Genomic DNA, 17,353 nt, shown 5'->3' on the forward strand with positions numbered 1-17,353 from the left:
TTCTTTCAGCCTGACAGCTTGGCCTGACAATGTCATTTAGATTTGGGGATTATTGTCAAACTAGGGGAAATTTCCATCAAGCTTCTCCCGTTTATGAGGTTTAAGATTTCCTGGCATTTCAGGTTTTCTTGTGCAATGGCTAATCTTGGATACTCTTTGGATTGTCAACACTTATTAACCGCCGGCCACAGCCCTGCGGTGCCGGCGCTGTAGAACACACACACCCCACGGGAGGACGCCTGGCCCTAAATCCACGCCACAGTGTCAGGTGCCAGGGAGCAGCGGGGTTTTCGGAAAGCCAATCCCAGGCTGGAATTAACCACGAAACTGGAACTTAACTGCAAAGGGGAAGCGTCTGCAAATCTCATAAACGGATTCTGCTACAGCTCAGCCCGTAACTCGACTTCCCATAACCTGGATCCCCCAAAACGCCTGTGCCTGACAGGAGGGGAGGGTGGGCAGGCACGGGGTCCCTGTGGACTCGGAGAGTGGCCTCACCAATGAAACACAGTATCTTTTGCAGAATTGAAGAAACTATATGCAAATGCTACAAAAGCAATTTATGTAACCGAAATATTTGTATGCCCATAATATTCTGAAATAATAAAAAAAAGGAGCCATGTGATCACGGGAACACTCTGCCGGGCCCTCCCAGACCCGCGGGGTGGAGGCCCCGTTGCTCTGGGATTTCAGTACACTGAATACATCGTGGTGCCAGCCGTTTCCTTTGAGAAATCAGAGTTTGGCCTCACTGTTTCCGGGTGTATTTTTCTGCCTATTTTTACCATGTTCTTTTTTTCTTTGGTGCCTTGGATATCACTACTGCGTCTTGGACATGTCCCACTCGAAATTTGTTAGGTTGCCTCAAGTTAAGGGTTGGCTTCTTTCATCAGTTCTGTAAAATTCTGCCAGGGTATTTTGAAATGTCGCCTCTGCCTCAGTCTCTCACTGGCCTCCTTCCGTAACTTTGATCAGTATAATAATATTTTGGACTTTTGGCTCTATTTTCAATGCCCACTTTTATTTCTTTTGCATAGTAAGCATGCTTGTTTTTATTCTTTGCTTGGTAATTCTGTAATCTGTAGTCTCTGTTGGTGCAACTCAGATCTCTGCTGGGTCTGTTAATTTATTACTTCCGCGCCACGTTTACTTCCTATTTTAGTGTTTTGTGTCTTTCCCTTTTTTTTTCTTTACTATGATTTCATATTCAAACCATCTAAGGTCCAGTTTCTGGTTCCAAATTCTTAGGGGAGATTTATTTTCTTAGGGGACATTTTTTTCCCTTCTTATCAAATAGGAACAGGTCAAAGCAGATAAGATTGTGGGTTTCTCTCTCCCGCTAGGCTGGATAATTTATTTTTCACTTTTATGCCAGGATCCTCGCAATTCCACAGGGTTTCTTAGGCTTTTTCTCCTGATTGCATCTTACTTTGTGTCCCCTGCGTGGCTGTCGAAGTGAAATCTCACATCTCTGGGCCTCAGCTGAGGCTTTTCTGAGAAAACCGACCTCGGTGCCAGCTTGTGTCTCTGGATCCTCCTCCCCCCATCACGGTTTTTGCCTCCAAGGATTTCTTACTTATTTACCAATTCAGAATTTCATTTGAATATGTGTTTTCAAAATTTTATCCAGCACTTGTTTTCAGAAGGAGGATTGTTCAGGATGTCTAGTCTGTGGAATTGCTGGAAATGCCAGGTTCTCCTGATTTCTTGACTTTTTGTTTGTTCGTTTGTTTCTTGGCTGTGACCTCTCCAATATTTCCCTCCGACTCTGGCCATCTTTCCTGGCTCCTTCACTGGATCCCCTTTGCCCGATCGTCACCTATGGGGCAACGTCTCATGTGCTCCATCCTTTGCCCGCTTCTCATCCGCTAGGGAAACGCCCAGCTCGTGCCTTGAGCTGCACAAACACGTCCCCCAGTGTGCACCGACTGGCCAGAGCTGTCTTTGGAGCTCTGGGTCCCTGTATGTGCAGGTCTTCTTTTTTTATTTTTATTTTTTATTTTTTGAGACAGAGTGTCGCTCTGTTGCCCGGGCTAGAGTGAGTGCCGTGGCGTCAGCCTCGCTCACAGCAACCTCACACTCCTGGGCTCAAGCGATCCTCCTGCCTCAGCCTCCCGAGTAGCTGGGACTACAGGCACGCACCACCACGCCCGGCTAATTTCTCTCTCTCTCTCTCTCTATGTATATTTTAGTTGTCCAGCTAATTGCTTTCTATGTGAGATCCCTTCGTTTTGCCAAAAGTAGCTTGATCCAGTTCTTTTAATGGAAATCAAGGAGTCTGACCATCCAGACAGAATAAATGATGTATCATCCCACAGAGCTTTGAGACCAGAGAAGTCAAGGCTGTGTTCTGTTTCCTGTCTGTGGCACGATGGCAACTTGCCGTCCACGCCCACCATTCATTCAGGGGACAGACCGTTCATTGAGGGGACAGACTGCGGCTGGCTCCTGCGCCCGCTGCATTGTGTCGCTTTGCAAACCCAGCCTTAGCAGGAAGCCTCGACCAAAACTCACCCGGCAGGTCTCCTGCCCTGCCAAGCTCCGAAAACAGAAATCTCGAGTTTCTGCAGAGCTGAGGAGCTGCTCTGGTCGGTGGCAGGAGGCTCTCTCCTCTCAAGGGTGGCTTGGGTTTCCCATTAAACCGGGGCTGACATGACAAGGGCGATCTTTTGAGTGCAGAGTCTGGACAGAGTGGCACAAGGCCGCTCTGCGAGGGACGGAAGCCTGGTCGTAAATCAGAGCAACAAGAGCCTGAAACTGAGCTGTCGCAGACTGAAATCTGCAGAGTGTGGCTGGGTAAGCCATTAGGGGAACTCTGCCTTCTCCGATGCAAGAATTCCACACCTCGGAGCTTAGGGCTCACCTCCCTGCAAGCCCTCCCTTTGTCTCAGCCAGGCTTTTTTTTCTGGAATTTTCCTCCAAGCTCCATGAGCTAATCAAGGGTGACGGAGGATGCCATATCCCGCAGTACATAGAGAACAGTGGCAGCGTAGCAGGGAGAGGCCCCGAGACCTGCGTTTAAGTCTGTCTGGCCCCACATCCTGGCCCCGTTCTTTCCTGGCTGTGCAGCCTCGGACAAAGTCTTTAATTTCCACGCGTTTCACTATTGCCCTGAGCCCTGGTCTTGTCATCTGCAAAACACGGGTTATGAAAGTTGCAGCTTCCTAGAGTGGCTTTGAGAATAAAATAAAATCATCCAAATAAAGAACTTAACATACTGTACAGAAAATGCAGGCCGGGCACGGTGGCTCACGCCTGTCATCCCAGCACTCTGGGAGGCCGAGGCGGGAGGATCGCTCGAGGTCAGGAGTTCGAGACCAGCCTCAGCAAGAGCGAGACCCCCGTCTCTACTAAAAATAGAAAGAAATTATCTGGACAACTAAAAATATATATAGAAAAAATTAGCCGGGCATGGTGGCACATGCCTGTAGTCCCAGCTACTTGGGAGGCTGAGGCAGGAGGATCACTTAAGCCCAGGAGTCTGAGGTTGCTGTGAGCGAGGCTGACGCCACGGCACTCTAGCCCGGGTGACAGAGTGAGCCTCTGTCTCATAAATAAATAAATAAAATAAAATAAAATAAAATATTCCTTTAAAAAAATGCATCATGGCGATAGTTATTAATGTCATGTCTCATCTGGGAAGATTCTAGCACACGATGCTCGCTGGAGGGACTCGGGGGAGAAGTGGAGGCTGAACTTGAGATACTTTAGAAATGCACAGAGATGTACACGGCGACAGAGGAACCCAGTTCTGTTCAGGAACGAAATACTCCAAAACGCTGCACTCCCTGTACAAATGTAAGCAGGTTTCTTTCTATTCCTTGCTCGTTGATTTTTTAAGTCATAAATATAGGTTACGGTTTATTTAATACTTTTCCTGAACCAACTGACATAGTTGTATGAATTTTCTTCTTGCTCTATTAACATGGTAAATTTTATGGAGTGATTTTTTTTTTCTTTTGGTCATTAAACCATCTTTGCCTGTATGAGATAAATTTTACTTAATCCCGAGGTAATTTATAAAATATATACAAAGAAATGACAAATGTTTGAGGTAACGGACATCCCAGTGAATCTGATTTGATCATTAGACAGTGCATGCTTGTATCAAAATACCACATGCGCCCCGTCAATATGTATAGCCATTATGTACACATAAGAATTGAAAATAAATAAAAATGTCCCTAAGGATTTGGTTAGTTAAGGCTTTATTTATGATTTTTGTATCTATGTCAAAGTGAAATGAGCTTCTGGTTTTCTTTCCTGATATTCTTCATTCAGTGTTGGAATCCTAAATCCTAAATGATGATGTTTTGAAGTTTTGGCTCCGTGTGCCCACAAAGTGAGGCTGAGGCTACCCGTGAGGCTGGGTTAAGATCCGCATGAAGGTTTAATCGAAGGATTTGACTCAACTGGTAACAGGTAGACAATATATTTACATTTAACCCGGGAAGGGGGGGATATGAAACCTCTTAGTATTAGAAATGACCATCCACACTTGCTCATTTACAAATAGATTAATGCATTATCAGTGAAAATACATCATCAGGTCCACTGCACCCTGATTATCATCCAACTGTGCACAAGGAGCAATCCGGCCTCTACTTCCCTGCTAAGAGAACACCCCCCCTTCTACTCCCTGTCTGCTAAATGTCTTTTTCTTAAAGAATGACAAAAGATTATTTAACTATCCTTGCTATTCGCGGAATTTTCTTTTCAGTTTTGTATGACCTGCATTTTCCCTTCTGTGATTCAAACGTGGCTTTTTTCCTCTTTGTGTCTTCGGCACAAGTAGCCCCCAAAGGACGCTGGGCTTTGGCTCTCGGAGGTGCCTGTAGACATTAATGAATGCATCTGCTCTGTGATTCTTTTCATGAGAAATTCAAATACATAAACTTTTAGGATCAAATAGGACCCAGAAGGATTCTGGGATTCCCAGGCCACCAGCAAGGCACTCTGACGTTTGTGGGTGTGACGGTGGCTATTCTCCAAGAGACAAAGTGAAGGGCCCAGTGGGGGAAGGGAGATAGGAGGAGCTTGCCTAGGGTCAGACCCTCGGCCTGGCGGCTCCTCGCCAACTGGCATGGGTCCTGTGCTTACCAGGCCTCAGTTTACCTGGTCCCGCACCAGACTGGGCGGCACCCTTGGATGGGGGGAAAGAAAGACAAACTCAGGCCTTGGAGGGCCCGACTGCGGAATAGTTTTCCACGTGCTGGTCTGGCCACAGGGTCCCAAGCCGCCCCGGTGACCCAGGCCGGCCTTGGCCAGATGTGGGGCCGGGACCGCCGTCTCCAGGCAGCCGGTGCACTGAGGTCCTTAGGGCCTTTTGGGCCCGGGGGCATAAATCATTGACTCTCTATGAATTAGGGATTATGGCTCGGTCGTGTGCTTTCTATTAATAGATCTTCGTAAATGCTGCAGGTGCGGCCGGAGCAGGTCTTTGAAGTGCGGCTTAATCGTCTCCTTTCCAAATCCTCATAATCCAACCCTCGTAAAACACCCCAGGGATTATTGATTGAGGGGACCTCGGGGACCCCTAAAGGCGCAGCGGCTCAGACACCGGCCTCTCCCGGAGGTGCGGCTGCGCCCGGAATGCCTGCCAGGTGCCACCAGCCAGGTGCGGGCAGCCCGCAGGGCCGGCCCGGGGGGAGGAGGGTCCAGGGAGGAGGGATGGGGAGGAGGAAGCGGGGAGGAAGAGGAGGGACCAGGGAAGAGAAAGAGGGTCCAGGGAGGAGGGAGGAGGGAGCATGGAGGAGCCCAGGGAGGAGGAGGGACTGGGGAGAAGGAAGGACCAGGAAGGAGGGACGAGGAGGAGGAGGGACTGGGGAGGGTCCAGGGAGGAGGAGGAAGGACCAGGGAGGAGGGATGGGGGGAGGAGGAGGGACAGGGGAGGAGGGACCAGGGAGGAGGGACAGGGAGGAGGAGGGATGGGGAGGAGGCCAGGGACCACCCATTTCCACGTGATCATTTTCAACCTTAAAGAGCGGGCGTTTCTGTGCCTGGAACAAGATAGCCCAGGTGCCCCGTAAATATGTATAAATATTATATAGCAATAAAAAAAGAGTGGGGATTTCCTCTTATTTATAGGAGTGCATAAAATGATGTTCTTAAAGCTTACTTTAAGAAATGAATTGATTAATTATAATTAATTTAAATTTAAAAAATAAATCATTTTTTAGTAATTTAATTACTTCAATTAAAATACAATGTAATTCATTTAATTAATTTCTTTGCTGTCCTGATCTTCGGCGCCTGCTCTCTGGGCTCTGGCCCTCCAGCCACCGTCCACCCCTCAGGCCACGCAGGGCCCCGATCCACAGTGTTCTGGCATCTCCCTGCATTTCCACCTAGAATGTCTGTCTTTTTCTCTATTTCATGAAACCCTCCTGGTCAGGCGAGGTCTGGCTCACACGCCACCTCCGTTTGCCTTGAAAGGGGAGTAGCTAGAAGTGCTCGTGTAACTTCCTCCCTCCTCTCTCTTTCCGCTAACAGGCTAATTAAGGACCTACCAGGGTTCTCTGGAGACACCAGCCAGTGTCTGCCACCTGCAGGGACCCCAGACTCTGATGAGCTGTTTGCCCCAAGTCACCCGGCAAAGGTGGCAAATTCCCAGGGAAGTATCAAATGAATCTATTAATGAGGCAAACACTGGGGAAGAGGTGGACAGGGGAGCCCCAGAGACCCGGTGAGCCGAAGGGAGTGGACGGATGTTTATTTATCTGGTTCCTAAATGCCTTAATGGGAGGATCTCTCATCTCAGTTGAAAACATTTTCGAGCCAAACCCTTAGCTACACTGGGGCGTTGGAGTTTACATTTTGAAGGAAACAAACAAACAAACAAACAAACAAAAAAGGCATTTGGAGTCTCATAAAGGTAAATATTTGTGTATACATTATGATTACATGTGAATATGTGTCTATGTTGTGATTTTCGTCTCTTTCAAGAGTTTCTTCCAAATTGGGCCCTGAGTTAACTGGAAAAAACTTAGAGATGAATTTGTTGAAACTGTTTTACAAGGGAAGTTAAGTGAAATGTGTAAATTCGCACAAATGAATGTAACATCTGGTTACGAAATGACATGGGCTAAACCCTTGTCGTCATGCCACAATGATGTGTAATCTCTACTGTGTTACTTTGGTTATTTTGTGTTTTCTCCCCCGCCTCTGCCAGCTGGCTTAGTTTGTAAATGTTGAGGCTTCAAGAGCCTGAAATGTGCTTCCCTCTTCCCGCTACACCCCCCGTTTCCTTCTCCCCCTGCTGCTGTTTGGGGAGGTTCGCTGTCTACTTCTAATCTTTGGATAATTAGAAATTTTAACATCCATGTTTAACTTTAAAAGTGAAAAGATTAACTATCTTTCCCTTCATTCTAAGAGACAGCAGAACAATGTAAACTGCAACCATATTTCCGTTCAACTTATATTCTACCGTTGTCCAGTATTTTAGTTCTATCTTGATTTTTTTTTTTAATTGAGGTAAAATTTGCAGTGAAGTGCACGGATTTTCAGTGTGCACAGTTGTGTGTGTTTTAATCAAACATAGAATCAATCGATGTTCTCCTTGGTGCACCCTCCACCCGAATCAAGATATGAAACATCTCCATTAAGTTTCCCTCTTCCCTTTTCCCATCAATTCTCACCTCCCATTAGGGGAGGTTCTGAATTCCGCCACCATAAATTAGTTCTGCCTCGTCTAAAACTTCCTATAAATGGAATGATCCCTTGTTACATTTGGGTTTGGTTTCCTTTGCTCAGATGTTTTTAAGAGCCATGTTGTTGTGTGTATTAGTAGTTTAGCGACCAGAGTAAACTCCAAGAGCAAAAAGGTGGTTTCCTTTCTGTCTCCCAGAGCTGGGACATGAGGCTCCTGTCCTTGGACGTGGGAATTCCAGGGACTCACGCCAGCAGCCCCTGTTCTCAGCCGTCAGCCCAGGACGGCTACAGCGTCAGCTTCCCTGGTTCTGAGGCTTCGGACTTGGACTGAGCCCCGGTCCCAGTGTCTGCACCCTGCAGACAGCCCGTCGGGGACTTCTCAGCCTCCATAATCCTGTGAGATGATTTCCCCGATAAATCCCCTCTCATCTCTCCCTCTGTTTCTCTGAAGAACCCTGATCAACACAGTTCTCCCAACACACACCCTCACTTCTCTGTCACCCACGTGAGCCGTCTTAGTCTGGTGATGTCTCCATCACACCTGTCCGTGAGCACTGGGGAACGCTGGCAGAGAAGACAGGTGCGGAGACTCCGGGGATGTCTGGCCACATTCCAGCATGTTCCGTGAGTGCCCCGGGCTCAGCCATGGCTTCACTCCAGCCACCTCCCTTCTCGGCCTCAGTGGAGCATTTTGGTTGAAGACCTGGTTCAGGCTGCAGAGAACAGACTCTCCCACGCGAGGGATAGAGTTTTTTTCTACAGCCAAAGTCCTCTGAGGATCATGGCTCCCCTTTGGATTCTCAGTTTTCTTCTTTATAATTTTACATGAATAACTGTTCATCTTTTCAAAGCATTCTTCCCGTCTGCTCCTAGACAAGGTGTCTGGCTAAATTGCATTCTGTGAGGCATGCTGGCTTCAAGTTAATAAAAGAATAACCAGATAAGGAGTAAGTGGGCTTTTAATCAGAAGACTATATTGAACTGGAGATAGTAAAATGCTGCAATAACTACCTGCAGATGCTAAAAATCTATAAAGCTATGGCCCGGGTCAGAATGGTTTACCTCCCTAATATGTTAGCCTTTGCTTTGCCCATAGCTTTATTATTAAACTTAATAAACTATCAGTTTTATTATGTACAGTACATTACTCCCAGGGTTTTACTGTAGCAACTATAATCCTAGCACAGTTGAGGAAAAAGAGATCACTTCACGGGTGGATATTTTAAAACAGAAAAAACTAAAGACATATTTCTGAAAAATATTCATTTTCACTAAAGCAATCTGACTTTTGAAAAAAGTGGAAGAAATCATCATTGAAAATAATATTTCACCTTCTGATTCCTTGTGTCTCCAATGGCACAGACTTGAAAAGAACCTTGAAACATCGACGTATTTAGCCAGTAAAATTATTATGATTTCAACAGAATCAGTGTGGAATTAAACCAAAAGGAAAAGATCGGTTATGGGGGAAGGTGACACCCTTTCACTGCCCCAAACTTGTTGTAGAAACACTGGCTAAAAATATTGAGGAGGAGAGAAAATATCTCAGAAGACCTCTGGGATCTTAATGGATTTTGCAGACTTTCCTGTACACAGTGGTATATTTAAGCTTGTGATTTTGGCATCGGAGTGTCTGATGCGTTTGAGCACAAGGCTGTTGGCTGTCATTCCGCGCGGTGGGGCTCTCGGGAATGCTCGGTTAAAACTGAGTTGACTTGACTTGAAATCTAACCTGGCCAGACACTGGCCAGAGTAATTATCAACGTATCGCTTGTTTGCTGCAAGGAGAGGCTTTTGTTTTAGCTCCAACCTCGTGATCACGGTGGGGAATAATATTCTTGCACTTGAGGCCATTTCTGGAGAGGCGCAAGAAGTGGCTGGCGCCGCCCACAGTAGCCCAAGGAACAGAGACTTCAGATGAAAATCGATACCGCATTTTCTTTTTTCTATCTATTTGCACATTTGAAACATGAGCTAAATTTTGGGTCCAAACTTCTGAAAACCAGTATTTTGTGTGGTTTAATTATTTTCCAGATCAGTGTGCAAGCTAACACTTTGGGGGCACAAAGCCTTTGAGACAAGGATCTTGTCTTCATGTCATTTCATTTTCTCCCTCACCTGGCAGCCTCCTCGGTGTGGGAGACAGTTCTGTGGCTTGAGGGGACTCACGTGGTGTCTGGAGCCCGACAGGAGTGGCAGGGGGGTGGAGAAGAAGGTCTCAGAGGACCTCGTACCTCATCCTGGAGTAGCACTATGTCTGGGTCTTCCTAATTTCACACTATCGCTGTGACCTCGTATTGGTGGACACAACAGACGCATATTTTCAGTGGGAATGGGAATGACTTAGGGGCTAAGACGATAAAACCTTATTCTCATCTGGGTTTCTCTGGGCAAGTGGGTTTCTCTAAGTGACAGGTGACCAGGGTGGGGTGACTCAGAGAACTAATGAGCATTTGCCCCCAATACTGGGTCTCCTGTACTTCGTATTTCTCTTTTCTAGAGACTGGTTGGAGGTGACCTTAGGAAATTAACTTCCTATTTTATGAAAAGGTTCTGCCTCATCTTCATGATTCCATCTTTGGGGATTTTTTTCTTTTTTTAAATCCTGACATTTTGAGCAATGCAAATTTTATGAAGAAAAGACCCAGCAGTTCATCTTAACATCGGGTTCAGGATCTTTTGATCAGGAGACAGAGATACAGTCACATTTCCGTCCCGGTTCCTGGCTGTTCCATGCTACATTGCTGAGCTGGAAAGAGAAATTAGTTTCACGTCTGTTCCTGTAAGAAGTTGTTACTTCCTGTGATCTGGGGCTTCCGTGGGTCGGAGGGTGGAGGGTAGAGCTTGTGTAGAAGAGACACCAGGAGAATTAGCAACTTCCCTCACACCTGAAAGTTGGATTTATTTTCTGGAGCATTTTAAAGACTATCAGCAGTGGATGGAACGAACATTAGGGAAAGTGAGGCTTTCACACAAACCATCTGATTTGCTGTTGTGACGTGAGCGATCCCATGTGGCACGTACACTGCCAGTTTACCTGCCAGCAAATGGAGGACTGAGACCCACACACACGTTTGTGGGTGGACGTGGTCAAGCCGGAGTGTCCGAGAGAACACAGACACACCCTGATACAGAAAGACGTCGGTTCAAATGTCAAACTGGACTTCTGTCGGGCGGCCGTGACTGACCCATCTTGGTAGGACGTGCACTTTGAATCCTTCCCTTTATTCACAAAGGGGTATTTGCACAGGGCCTCTCTGACCTGTGACAAATAGCACAGGATGGTGACTTTGCTGACTAAGATCAAGATCGAAGTCGTCATAAAATTGTTTTTCCCAGTGAGATGCCAAGCCACTGCCAACTGTACGCGTGGGCAGGAATATGGCGCTGTGGTCACACGTGCGTCCGGAGAAACTGAACAGGGTGAACTCTCGGTTCCCGCTGCGACTCGGGATGGTGTGGGCATCTTTGTGAGCCCATCCCTGGGGAGGTCAGCTCCATGTCCGGCTTCAGTCAGAAGTCCTATAAAGCCTCTCCCCAGGAACGGCGGGTCTGCTGCACTGCTGTGATATTTACCCTTGGCCAAAGCCGTGGGGACTCTGGACCTGTGGTCACCATTGCCTTGGGACAGAGACAGGGACCATGGAGAAAGTCTTCAATAAGACAACTATCGTTAGCAGAGAGTGGGAAAAATTTAGAAAAGGATTTTGCCGCAGGGCAGCCTGTGCCGGGGAAAGATACAACGAGATGAAGGACAAAGCATCTGGATGACGTGAGCATGAGTGACCCCTGCTCTATCCAAGGAGTGCGATTAGGAGGCGCCCCTGTAATCCGAGGGAGCCGATCGCAACAGTGCGTGGACTTTACAGTTCACTAAATATTTTATATAGTAAATTACTTATAGGTGTTTTTTTTTTTTTTGGAACAGCAAACACAAGTAACTTTTAAAATTAATTATATCCCAGTGACAGGGGCTGAGAATAAGCTGATATAATTGATACTATCATTTTACTACATGTATTCCAAAAGCGTTAATCTGGTACTGCTTTAAAAAATTTTCCACGGTCCTACAAATTAAAAAAAAAAAATGTCACCTATGCATCTGATCCTTGGATAGTTACACTATAAATTACTGTGTTAAAGGCTCTAAGAAATCTGTTGGAAAATGAATGTGTTTAATTGATTATTTTGCATTTATTTTATCAAAGAATATCTTTTTTGCCCCCAAATCTCACTAAGATCCTGCAGAACGTTAAACTCACTTTGAGAAAAGCAAATCTAGATTTATTAGCGAGAGATGGATTTCTCATGGGTGCCAAGGGAAATCAGGGTTTTTATGTTATAGTCCCCAGACTTTAAGGCGATACCGGGGAGGATTGCTTACGTGGTCTGTCCTTTCGTGTCTGACTTTGGGGGGGGGGATCACTCATTTTGTGAGTATAATAATTATTTGTTGAGCACTTTTATTCTAAGGCTCTTACATATTTTACTTAATCCTCAAAACCCTAGGAAGAAGGCACTGCTATAATCTCCACTTTACAAATGAGGAAACTGAAGCACAAAGAGATTGATTGAGTCACTTGTCCAAGTGACCCAGTGACTGTCAGAGCCGGGGCCTGAACCCAAGCTCTCTCCGTCCAGGCCTGGGACGTGTGACCGTCACGGTCTCCTGCCCTCCTCCTCCAAGCAGCATCGCAGCACCCGGGGGGAAAACAAAAGAGGTGAGTCCCCATCCCCGAAGGCAACAGGGGCCACCGAGTGTGGCCATTCACTTGGTGTTTCTGAAAACCAGGAGGAAAAGATGAGGCCTGTACTCGGCAAGAAACAGCCAAATGGCAAACCGTTCATCACAGCCTGAATGTGTTTAACCCTAAGAAAGGGTGGGGGGAGGGTCAGGAAACACCACGCTGCGTGGAGTAATGGAGCAATTCCTGGTGGGTTTGGGCTTCACTTGTTCCCAGTGCTGCGAAGTCGTGACCACCGTCCGAGCCCCATCACACCGTCCTGGCCTCTCCCACCTGCACCTGCCTTCCTGGCCCTGCCGGCAGAGCAGCCGGAACCTCACAGCCAGGGCAAGAGCCTGCGATTCCGCCATTCAAGGTGCTCCAGCAGCACCGCAGGGTCAATCGAAACTTCTGGAAAAGCCCGGAAGACCCCGACACCCCTGCTTCCTCCTTGTTCTCACCTCCTGCCTTTTCTTTGACCACTGTGCTCACACGGATCCCTTTGCTGTACTCGGTTCACACCCAGCAGTGCCCTCGGCTCAAGCTCTCGGGCTTCATGGATCCTTTGACTCCTTCCCTCCTTCAGGGGGATTTCTGCTCAAAGATCTCTGAAAGATGTCCCCCGTGGCCCCAGATAAAATAGCCCCACTGTCTATCCGCTCCTCCTTTATTTTTCCCACAGCACTAATTATACTACTGTAGTTCTTGACGTTGTGTTATGTGTATGTTTGTTTATTGTCTTCCTGCTACGGCATTGTAAGCTCCATGAAGGGCAGGCGGGCTTTGCCTTATTTAAAGTTAGAGTCTGAGAATCGGGATTAGTCTCTGGTGCATAATGTGTTTTACGAGCAGTATCCGTTGCGCGTCTACTCGGTAAGTCTCTGACCCGGGAGAACAGCATCCTGCAGAACCACCGGCCTGTAAGTGGATCGAGTTCTGGTCTCTGTGATTTTCGTGGCCGGCCCAGGTTGCTCAGGGCTAGAGAAACAGGGTGAACAGGGACTTCTGACTTCCAGAAGGATCCCTCCTCTTCCCCCACACTACCCTGATTTTGTCAGGAAAGCATCCAGTTTAGAGGGAAAAGCCCACTGAATTTTCTTCAGCAGGAAGTGATCTGGGGTCCCGAGTGAAGCTGGTCCATACGCTGCAGCACCAGGAATCCCGCTCTGCCAACCTCCCACCCCTCCTTCTGGAATATGGTCATAAACTGATGGATCTGTAAGCGGCCCCGGGCAATCACGGCGGTCCCGCAGCGGCACGGGCTGTCACTAGCCCTGCTTATGGACGCCAGCTTGCGGCCGCTGGCTCTCGGCCAGGGCGGGAAACGGCCTTGCAGCGGGAGGACACAGGTTCAGTGGGATAATTAGGCCGGGTTTTCTGCAAGTTTGTTGATAAAAATGTGCTACAGATTAGCCTTTTCCCCCTTCCGCCGAGCAACAATCAGACAGAGCAGGTGGTAAGCTAATGGGGCAACGTGAAATTAATCCTTTGTTTCCTGGTCCCGCCTTTGTTGTTTTTGGGTAGAGGATTTCTTCAGAATCTTCAAACACACATTTGCCAGCACCTTTTTCTTCCCAGTTTTATTTAGTTTAGTCTAAAATCTCTGGCCCAAAGGGGTCTGAGCCATCCGGGTTTTCGAAAGGATTTCCCCTACTTCTGTGGGAATTGCTCTAGGAATAAACATCTGGAAAATGGAGCAGTTAAAAACAATATGAAGTAAAACACACAAGCCTTTCAGACGATCTTGTAAACGCCAAGCACAGCACCAGCTCGGACTCCAAATGTCGGCTTGACCTTGGTCTAAGCTAGTTGTGCATGCCTGAGAATCACGGCGGGCCGGAGTATTTCAGCCACTTAATGCCTCAAACGACAGAGCTTCTTGTCTGCCGAGTGATGGGATTTCAAAATGTTTATGTCCCTGCAGATAATAAAGACCACAGAGCTTACTTCTACATGTCAGCTGTCAGTCTGCCAAAATAATAGATGATAGATAGATAGATAAATAAATAAATTGTTCTCACCCTTTATTATGAAAGACCAAGTTCCTTTTCCTCATCCTTGGACTCAGGGAAAATGTCTCAGAATGATCTTAGCAGGGTCTGGAGACCCAAGATTTCTTCCTTTATGGAAGGAAATTTGGCCTGTTCTGTAAATTCGTGCATTTGTGTAAGACCCAGCCCAATTTCCTCTTTTCTTCCATGAAGTTTATTCTTATTATTCTAGATTTAATTATTCTCCTCTATCCTTACCCTGTACTCATGATTTTCTACTTAATTGTACACTGGCTGAAGTCGCTCTGTTTCGTGTGTGTGTGTCTTGTCCTCAGATAGGAAGCGACAGCGTGTAGGTGAGGTATGTGGGCTCGAGAGTGATGTCACCAAGGTGCTGGAGGAGGAAGCTGCAGGCCTTACTCCCTCATGGAAATTCCAGTTAAACAACAACATACGGGGAAAAGCAGCTTTGTAGGAATGCAAGAAACCAGTTAAGAATCTGCAGCATCTAAGCCAATGCCTAATCTAGAAACATTCAAAGGGTAGGAAATTTCGTGGCGTTCTTGCTCACCTTGGCCGTCCCACCTGGCTGGTGCAATGCAGCACAGGGGGAGAGAGTTGCCCGATTCATGGTTCCCCTCCCAGGATGAAAGGAAAATAGTGGAACTTGTTTGTGACGTTCTGGCGTATCTGGAAGCTCCCAAGGGACAGTTTTCTGTCTCCTCTGACTCAGAGGGCTGGCAGGAGGGTGGCGTAGTCTGGGATCAGGCTGGGGCTGCTGGAGGCAGGGATGGTGCTGTGGGCTCGGGAGCTGCCGAGGAACTGCCGATCTGCGGGTGTCTCAGGAAACGCAACCGAACATCCACGGCACCGAGAGGCAAACGTGAGACTCACAGGGAAATCCAGACATTGAAAAGCACCTGTGTGTGGAGAGGAACGAGAGGGGAGGCACACACGCCGGCGTAGGGCAGACTCTCCCCAGAAAAGGTGAGGGAGGACCTTGAGCCTTCGTGCCAGACGGGCCAGTGACAGCCATCGGCACAGGGGACACAGGCTCTGTTTCGCGCAGAGCCACACAGTCCACAGGAAAATGACCTGGGACATCCCCTCATCCCGCTGTGCAGACTCCTGCCAGTTCAGGGAAGACTTCAGACCTGGGGGAGGAGGATTCGGTTGTTTGTTTCTTTACTGCGACCGGAGGTCTGTCCCGCCAGAATCCAGCCCAGGCAGCTCCAGCCTCGGCTTTCAGGCAAACCGGCAATGAAGTAGCTTTTTAGCGGCTATTTAGGTTCTGAAATTCTTGTTTATGTGGATTTATTTGGAAAAATAAAGCCTTAAAATAGAAGCTCAAGCTTATCATGGGTTGGCCTTTTCCTACCAGCTTGTAAGCAACGGACTGTTTGGCTTATTTTTTCCTTCTCTTTGAGATAGAGCACATTCCAAGAGGAAGCTGATGTCAAGTATTTGGACAAACAGCTGAGATTTGAGGACTGGCTCTCGGGGGCTGGGGGATCCTTTCTCTACTGCTTCCCAGGGCTGTCGAGCTACAGATTTGTAGCAATAGCAGTATTTTTGTTTGTTTGTTTTTTTAAAAAAGCATTTTTATCTCATCAGGGAAAAGACCTCTTGAATGGACTAAAAGGGGCAGAGGGTGACCTGCGGTGGTTAGTCGTCACCCCTGGGCCCTGTGACTACGATTTCCAGGGCACCCGAGGAGTTTGCTGGTCAGTCTTCCCAGGGAAAACTAAACACACGTCCAGGCCGGCAGCCCCTGTCGGAATTCTCAAAGCCGTTCCAGAAAGGAGGAGGAAGAGCAAGGCGGCCAGCGAAGGCGTGTGCCCGCAAACGATGCTCTTGGAGAGACAGGCGTCACCCAGCCTGCACGGTGACGGGGGAGGCAGGCCAGCTCCCGAACCCCAATAGGGACGCAGGTGACTGAACGGCGAAAACCGGCAAATGCAAAGGTTTTCCTTTTTGCTTCTCTTTTTGGAAGCAGCTCGTGCTTTGGGAAGACGGAGATGTCTTACAGAGAAAGAAAACATCAGACGATGGAGGCTGCCACGTTTCTGTGGTTACATGGAGATGACAGTAGACGACGACAGGGACACAATGTTAAAAACCTCGGACGTTGGATGTAGACGCAGCCCCTCCCGTTTCCAGCCCCAGGGGGACGGTCTCTGCCCAGGGAACATAAACCCGTCTGCCACTGGCCTGAGGGTTAGGACTTCGAAAAACAACAACAATAAAAAAACAAGTTACAAACCCTGAGTCGCAAGTGGACCCGGAGACCTGCCCTCTGCATTCTCCGTCCCAGACGGCGCAGGGAGCCCGGGGGGGCTCTCGGCTCCCAGGGTCGGGGACAGAAAGCGGCTCCAGGTGGTGGCAAAACCCAGTCTGACTGTTTGGAGCCGGGCAGACACAGAAACAGTTTTAGGAAATTATTTGGTCACGGGCTAAGGCCTAGAAGATACGTAAGGAGTAAGTGTCCTGTCACCTACGGAGGGTGAATTCTGGGTCATTTTATGAATCGTCTTCCCCGGTAAAGCCTCCAGGCGACTGGCAGAATGGAAACCAGAAACTATTTTGGGCCAAGATCAGGGAGTCTGGGGAGCTCGGACGACCAGGCCGCTGCCCGAGCTTCCAGTTCACGACACGGAGGAACCCCCTTCTCTGGGTCTCTCCTCCTCCTTGGAAACAGACGAGTCTCCTTTCCGGATGAAACTCACCAGTCATTTTCCTTCTTATTTATTCACCTTGACTTTTTTTCCCCTCGAGGCACTGCATTTTTTTTTTCTTCTTTCTTCTGATGTCAGGATCCAGGAGACAGCTAAGGTCTGGCACCAGCACGGTCGGTACCCGAGAGCTGGGGCAGTGTCAGGGTGACGAGACCGCCCTGGCCCAGCTCTGTCAGTGGTGCCGTCCCCTCTCCCTGGGGCGGCGGCTCAGCCTGTGAGCTGAGTTCAGAAGTTGTTTCATGATCTACAAAGG

At 48.0% G+C, this 17,353-nt stretch overlaps 1 long non-coding RNA gene across 1 annotated transcript; it reads right to left on the bottom strand.

Annotated features, from left to right (window-relative positions):
- Nucleotides 1-12,497: 12,497 nt before the first annotated feature.
- On the bottom strand, nucleotides 12,498-17,328 carry LOC123627490. The gene is made up of 2 exons (XR_006731306.1): nucleotides 14,937-17,328; nucleotides 12,498-14,292 (listed from the first exon to the last, which is right to left on the bottom strand). It is a non-coding gene; the product is annotated as an uncharacterized LOC123627490 (long non-coding RNA).
- Between the last annotated feature and the right edge of the window lie 25 nt (nucleotides 17,329-17,353).

This window comes from Lemur catta, chromosome 25, assembly GCF_020740605.2.
Source record: "Lemur catta isolate mLemCat1 chromosome 25, mLemCat1.pri, whole genome shotgun sequence".
Lineage (NCBI taxonomy): Eukaryota > Metazoa > Chordata > Mammalia > Primates > Lemuridae > Lemur > Lemur catta.